Raw genomic sequence first — 8361 nt, forward strand, 5'->3', positions numbered from 1 at the left:
TATTGTCTCTATCTAGTAAATTGTTACTAACCATTGTCTTTGCAAGAAGTTTACCTAATCCCCTGGCCTACATCATTTCCCTATAAAGTATGTACCCATAAATCATTAAACTTTGTCACTGCTCAGCAATTGAGTTTTTGCATGTCTCTGTTGGCTTGACCCTCCTGTAATCCCAGAGCCATTTTTCTTATCCTAGTTCAGCAACCCACAAGCTGTTTGTGGAGCTGGTCTCCATCAAAGAGTTAGACCACATACTGCTAAATTTAAAATATATTTTCCAGTAAATTGAGGAAATACGTGGATGATAGCTTGCTTTCCATTTAGTGAAATTTCTTTCCTGGATATAGAAAACCAAAAAAATCCCTTTATAATGGATTTCTTCTCCTCTGCTCTTGCACCAGAGAAGAATAATATAAAACAAAATATCAAATTACCTTTTTGATGCAAAGATCATTATATTAGAAGTAAAGAAATTGAAGGATCCAGTTGCTGTGGAGTGATAAATGATTTTTTTTTTGAGTAGTTTAACTGAATATTGTCTGACTGATCCTGGTATATGAAGCACAAGTAAAGTGGAGGAAGAAAGGGTAAGAAGTCTGAAAATCATGTCATGTGAGAAAGAAAAGCATTAATTATGTTTAGCTTGGAGAAGAAATGATGGGGGTTCAAAGGCATGATAATGGTCTTCCTAGAACTGACAGGGGGACTTATTATATGTGATGACAAAAGGTTGAATTGGGAGAAATGGTGAGTTATATCAGATGTGGATTTTAGCTGAATACAAATAAGAAAATATTTCCTAAAACCTAGAGCTTTGGAAAAACGATAGGGGAAATTTCCAGAGGTAGTTTTCAAGAAAAGGCTGATCTTTTTTTTTTTATTGATTTCTCTAAATTGTAGGTCTAACTATATCACTACCATACTTGATACATTCTATTGGCTCCTCTTTAACTCTACAGTGAAACAGTCTAAGTTCTAAACCTTTTATTCAACCCCACTAAATTATGTATGTCTCCTTTGACCTCCCTATACTCTAATTAAACAGTACAAAATGTTCCTCTTATCACTTATTTCTATGTTTTCAGCTATATACCATGACTAGAATGCTCTCCATCCTCACTTCCATCTCTTTGTCAGTACTTTTTTTCCTAAGTTCAAGTACTTCCTTCTACATAAGGCCTTTTCTAATGGATTTAGCTGATAATGTTTTATCCTAAAATCATCTTGGATCTATTTTGTATTTTCTTATATAGATACACTTGTCTCCCTGGTCTTGAGAAAAGGAATCATTTAATTTCTTTCTTAGAAGAAATGAGCAATTAAATTAAGTGCTTATTATATGCAAAGCTCTTAGGACACAAATAAAAGAGTAAGATAGTACCTACTTTCAAAGAGTTTACATTTTAATTGGCGATATATTATATATGGGACTTTTCATTTTCAAGGGAAATAGAAAAGATCCATGGTCCTTAGAACGCAAGGCAAAGTAGATAGCAATGCTTCTTAATTAATTTTATTTCCACAGTTGATATAGTTATGTGACTGTGCCAAAGATTTTGGTGGCAAAAACTTATTTTTCTATAGTAGCCGTGGCTATAGAAACTACAGGAGTAGATGCCAAGCTGCACTACCATAGGGATTGCTTCTAGTGAATTCAGGAACAGGGCTGGAAATTGTAATATTCCCTAGGTAATTGGATTTAATATTCTGAGCTGTCTCATCACTATATGAGAGGTTTTGGTCAAGGTGATTTTTGTGGTTGACTTGCCTGGCACATACCATGTCCTCTCTCTGCCTCTAAATGACCTGCTGTACCAATTTACCTGGTTTTCTTAGCAGGTGAGGGAGTGAGTTGGCAGCTGGTAAGGATAGATGACCATTTTGACATAGGAGTTACTTCCCTGGATGATAGTTCAGCAAGCTGACCAGGTAACAGGATTGATGGTTTGGTGGATACTTCTATGCCTTATTGATGGCAGTTAGTCAGCAGTTGTAATGAGAAAATTACACCCACTTTACACAATGATTTCTCTCCTCAGTAATTGCTATGAGAATTGGTCCAGAAGTAGGTGAAACATTTTTGAGGTGGTTTTGGGAGGCCCTGGGCCTATTATTCCCAATTCTCTTGGGCTTGAGATTCTAGTCTCTAAGAACAGAGCATGATTAAGGTGATGGTGTGTTTTGAATTTCTTGACATATCACTTCCTTTCTTTTGGTCAGGGCTTCTTGCTGAATTAGCCCTATCTCTCAGGAGTCTACAATAATACCTGACATATGTCAAGCACTTAGTAAAGGATGATAGATTAATTGATGTTTTGGAAGAAAATTTTTGTTCTGGTGCAGGTTGCAATAAATTAATTCTAAGGTCTTTTTTCAACCTTGACTCAGATTATGTGATTTTGTTTGTTCTATATTTTGTCTAATTGGATATAGTTGCATTGCTTTATCAAAAATCAACCCTAAACCAGAAGAAAAACATGATTAATCACGTGGTTAGATGAGTATATGATTGGGGTTTTGGCTATAAAAGATCACTCTATTGCAAATATGAATAATATGGAAAAAAGGTTTGAACAATGATACATACATAACCCAGCCGAATTGCTTTTCAGCTTTGGGAAGGAAGAGGGAAGAGGGGTGGGAAAGATCATGATTCATGTAGCCAAGGGAAAATATTCTACATAAATAAAGTTTTAAAGTAAAATAAATAAAAAATCAACCCTAAAGAAATTTCTGAATTTGTACTTCAGACATTTATCTCAAATGATCCCATGTGAAAATGCTTTCAGAAAATGCTTCAGAAACGACCCGGAAGTTGTTCTTGGGGTGCCTGGGGAAGCCATACTTGGTTAGACTCTGAAACCTCATGGGCTTCCTGAGTTTAGGGTCTCTGTGGCCTTCAGTGCATCCAAGATGACTGAAGTAAACTGGGAAGTGGAGTAGTCAGAGGTAGCGCTGGAGACTTCTGGGGAACCTGAGCCCGTGTAGGAGGAGATACTGGGGAACCTGAACCCAAGCGCGCAGTACCTGGCCTCCTGCCGCTCAATGCGGAAGCTATACATATCCATCAAGAAAGCTGTGAAGCAGAAGCAGATTGGGCGATGAGTGAAGAAAGTTCAGAAATTCCTCAATAAAGAAGAAAAGGGCATTATGCTTTTGGCTAGGGACACACTAAACATTGAGGAATACTGCCACCTACCCATTACGTGTGAGGATCTGAGCATGGCATATGCCTATGTTCCCACAAAAACAGATCTGGGAGCAGTTGCTGGCTCTAAGCGCCCAACGTTATGATCATGATTAATCCACATGAAGACTACCAAGCTACATATAATGATTGCCTGGGGGAAGTAGAATCTCTTCCTGTTGCCTTGTAAAGAAAAGTCATATGATGTTCCTAATTTTTTAGAAGACCCTTTTTGACTTGGCAAAATACCTTCAAGGGGCAAGTGGCCTTTCATCATCTCCCTACCAGCATTCCCAGATATCTATCTATCCATCCATCCATCTATCTATCTATCTATCTATATATGTGTATATATAGTTATATATTTTACATTACCTCAAACAGTAATTTCATGAAACTTTGGGCCAGTGGTATCCATAGTTGTCAAGGCTATTTGCCACTAAGCAATTGAAATAAAGTTTTAAAATTAAAAAAAGAAAAAAAGAAAATGTATGTTTCAGGAGGATGAGATGGTCCTATAGCATTGAATACCCTCTAAATAATAAAAATTAGAGAAACTATGTTCCTCTAATTTTTATATAAAACAAAGTTCATGATGTATGTGTTTAATAATTGCTCTCAGTTTTAAACACTCTTCCCTTCTCATTCTTCCATGTGAATAAAATACTCGTGACCATCTACTTTTAGAATGTTTCAACTGAGCAAATTTGAATAGCTCATAATTGACATATGCACTTGAAGTAAAATACTTTTTGTGTGGTTTAAATTGTAACTTTTTCTGGAACATTTAGGAACCACTAATCTGTGTCCTAGGCTATTTAGTTCTTTTCTGAAAAACTGAAAAAAAGATTAAAGGAAATGACACTAGCTTTAGGAGAACAATACTGTCTTGTAAATGTCAATGTCAAATGGGAGGAGAAATACCCTCTCTTTTTGACCCTCAAAAAGCAAAAAGATATAACTATATCTTTATATATATATAACTATATATAACTATAACTGACTTTTTTTTTCTCCACAGATTTTTTCAAAAAATTAATTAGACCCCTCTCCCTATTTGAACTAGGTACTTGCCATATCTATGTACCCTTTATGTCACTGGACAGTATTTCCCATTCGAGATAGCAAACAACTTACAAATGGATCTGAATAGATTAATTCCTTTATGGAATAAATCTGTTCAAAGCATGTAGAATAATTTGTCGGTAATTTATATAATGCTTTCTCTGCCCACAGAAACTGTATGGTGATTCATATTTAATGTGAATGGAAGCTGTGATTCTATCACAAATCCATGTTAATCTTTGGTTTGAATAAAGTTTCTACATACAGTACCTGGCTCGCCAAAACTGTAATGATTATTAGGGGATGATATTAGTTAGTCTAGAAGAAGGCTACTATTTGTCAGCAGATGAGTGAGGAAAGGTGGAGTGACTCCTACAGTGCTCTTTCATTCTTTTCCTGGGCTGTGGTACAAAGGGTGTAACTCAGGAAAATGTGGTTCCCCTGTGGTAAGTAGGTGATGGGGAGTTGAAGGGAAGTGTTCCCTCTAGGATGATGGGAGGGGTACCCCCAAAATACCCGAGCACTAATCTACCAGGAAGACAAGCCTCCCTCCTGACCACTGACTCAGTGGGGGAGGGGTCCTGACCATCACTTAGCGATGGCTGAGATGGCTGATCAGTAACCTCAGAGAATAGCTCCCTCAAAGCTCCTATGAATAAATCCCTTCTTAAAACCTGACTGTGTTTGAATAGGTTTAATAGATTCATGATATTTGGAAGTGGGGGGGTTGGTTTGAGGGTAGTGGCATCCCTAATTTCTAAATCCCATCCATCCTTCATTCTGTCTGCTTCAGAGTAAGATCAGAATTTCTCCTCACCTCCCAACTATTTTAAGCTAAATTAACTACGAAAGGGGACATGGTAAGAGTAAGGGCAAGTGCAATAAGGATGAGAGAGGGTCCAGTTCTCAGGCTGAGAGTCCGAGGCCCCTCACAGGTTAGATGATACCTCAATCTCTCTGTTGATCATATTAGAGATATTAGTATGTAGAAACACTCTTCTGGAGAAGTCTCAGGGCTGTTTACTTGGATATCCTTTAGTGGGCTCTTGCCAAATCTCTAGCAAGATAAAACGCTTCCTTTCACCTTGAGGTCCAATCTCAAAAGCCCAGACTTCTTCTGGGACCTCTCCCAGGTCCCTGTTCTTTTCCCATGATCCTCTGCTACCTCATGTCCTCTTCCAATGTTCCATCCTTACCTTTGTGTGCTGTTCTTACAATACAAATCAAGTGGTGATGGAGCCAGAGTTTAATCTGCCACCCCAGATACTTGATGGAAGAATGAAGTATTGTCTATGTGGATCCTTTAAGTGCTAGTGAAATAATAATAATCTTCTGACCTTCAAAAAAAGGTCAAAACAAAACACTTAATTTTGTCAATAATCCTTTCAACTTCCTCTACCACATGTCTTATGTACTCCTTGGGACATCATCATCTAGTCCTCCCCCAGAACATCCCAAGAAGCTTCATATTGAAAAAAAACAAAAAACAAAAAACAAAAACAAAAACATAGAGAAAATATCCTCAGAGCCCTCAGCTCCTTTCTCACCACTTCATCACAGGAAGAAAAGATTCTCAGGGGGATGCCAACATATCATTTCTTCCTCATCATGTAGCTGGACCACCATGGCAGTTAGAACTGATTGACTTCATTACCTAAAAGAGTTCTTATTAATAGCTAAAGAACAGATCTTTACCCTGACTCCATCAAAAGCCAGCACAGTGAGATGCCTGGAGATGTTGGAGTAAATTACTTTAATTTGGAAGGTAGTTGACCTTCTAAACTGGAGGTTTAAGAAAAATCTCATATGAAAATTATTGTAATTCAATATTAATTTTCCAAAGATAGAATAGTACATGCAAAGAACAACAAACAAGCCACTTTAGTTAGATGGTAGATTGAATGAAAGGAAATAATGACCAAAAAAGCCTGTGGAAAGATGTCTAGAATCAGATAGAGAAGAGTTTTAAAAGCCAAAGTGAGAAGAATGAACTTCATTCTAATGTGAAGAGGAAGCTCCAGAAACTTCTTAATATGGGCAGTAATGGGGTCATACCTGCGTCTATAGGAATATCAATTTTGGAAGATGTGTGTATAGGATGAAATTGAAAGGAGAAAAAATATGGAGACAAATAAAGAGGTTCTTGCAATAGTCCTGATGATCATTGAAAAGAACCCAACTGGAAAGGTAGCGGATGTGATAAAAGCCAGCATGAGTTCCCCACTCACTTAAACGAACAAAACCTGGAGTCTGAAAGACAAGAGTAAAGAGACAGTAGTTTATTCTTTTCCTCATGAGAAAGGTGCATGCCCTAATAGCAAATGCAATGCTTAGGTGCAAAAACACACATTTTATAGGTTTCTAACATAAGACTTCTCCCTCCCTCCCCCTCCTGTCAGGCTCCCATTTTGAGCTGAGATTTACAATCTGAATGCTTGAGTTAAGTTTAGGGTATGGTGAGGCACAGAGAAAAGAGTTACTTTAACATTCTTAAGAGATAAGGAAGCAACTGAGTTGTTTGCTTCCCTTGAATCGGGTTTTTTTGTCTTTATCACTGTCTTTCCCAGGCTGGTCCTCGAGTCTTTAGTTTAAAGTTAAGATGCACTAGTGTGGAAAAGGGAAATGCCAAAAATGTTATCCCTTTTCCAATTGGGTCCACCAGCACCCCGCACCCCCCATGCTCAGGAGGACATTGGAGGCACAGGCCAAATGTTTATTTTTAAGAAACACACAAGCATCTTATCCCACTCGGTAGCCACATGAGGAAGGAGAATGGAAGGATGTGTGATCTAGAGAAAAAGTCAGTAAAGCTTAGTATCAGCTCTGAATATGAAGTTATTTCCTTTTTTGTTTAGACAGTTTTTAAAAGCAAATTTCCTACCTTTCGGAATGACATTTTATTCCCATTCCATTCACTGATGTGTCCTCATGTGTGATCATTTCTCATAGCTTATATAGGATTTTTTTTTATCATTTTCAAATGAATGTATTTTAAAGCACCATGAATACCGGGTAGCTTAGCAAGGGCATATATAGTAGGGGTGGGTGGGTGTTCATGAGTGGATAACAATATGAGTGGGTATGTATCATCAATATAATTAGGTACTTTTCTGTTTCTCTTTCTCTTCACATGTGTGCTCACACATAAAAACACACAAACACATACACATGCCCCCAAACTAAGTAAATTTTGAAGGGGTATTCAGGAAAGTGTATTCTTTGAAAATTTTCTGAATGAAATCCCTTGCCTTCATTTGTCTTCCTCTGAAACTTTCTTGGATTTTTTTCACAGTTAGCACTTAGAAGTTAGCTCTCTTCAAGTCTAATGACAGAATTATCAATTTTATTTCTGGGCTCCAGAAACTGAAAAGCAGGCCAAAGTATCTACTTTGCAGAAACTTTTAGTTTGTTGAACCCATTAATGAATAAAGCATACTATTAGATGAAATCATTTGCTATTTGCTAATGTACAAGTTTAACATATTCTCATGCTTAGTTCATACTTCCAATATTGAGATGGTATTTGAATTGGATTGTTCATTCAAATGTATATTCCTAGCTGGATTTCTCATACTAATGACTTATAGAGGAAGAAATAACTAGATAGTTTAAAAGTGATTTTTTTTTCTATGACTTTTGGCTACTTATAGCTTTCATAATATCTATTTATTTCTTTTTAACTTCCTTCATTCTTTACCTTTTTTCCTTCAATAAGATGATGTATGTAAAGTACTTTGAAGACTTTAATGTGTCTTTTATAAATTTCTGCAAACTGATATATTATAAGATGGGTCTAGAACTGGTTAAAAAATTACCCTCAGCAATTTGGAACTATGTCCAAAGGGCGATAAAAGACTGTCTGCCCTTTGATCCAGCCATAGCACTGCTGGGCTTGTACCCCAAAGAGATAATGGACAAAAAGACTTGTACAAAAATATTCATAGCTGCGCTCTTTGTGGTGGCCAAAAATTGGAAAATAAGGGGATGCCCTTCAATTGGGGAATGGCTGAACAAATTGTGGTATATGTTGGTGATGGAATACTATTGTGCTAAAAGGAATAATAAAGTGGAGAAATTCCATGGAGACTGGAACAACCTCCAGGAAGTGA

General features: G+C 37.1%; 1 pseudogene; it reads left to right on the top strand.

The window, feature by feature from the left end:
- The window catches only part of LOC100617380 (H/ACA ribonucleoprotein complex subunit 2-like), a 36423-nt pseudogene extending 32838 nt beyond the window's left edge, over window positions 1-3585 (top strand).
- The last annotated feature ends 4776 nt before the right edge of the window (window positions 3586-8361 follow it).

Source organism: Monodelphis domestica, chromosome 1 (assembly GCF_027887165.1).
Source record: "Monodelphis domestica isolate mMonDom1 chromosome 1, mMonDom1.pri, whole genome shotgun sequence".
NCBI lineage: Eukaryota > Metazoa > Chordata > Mammalia > Didelphimorphia > Didelphidae > Monodelphis > Monodelphis domestica.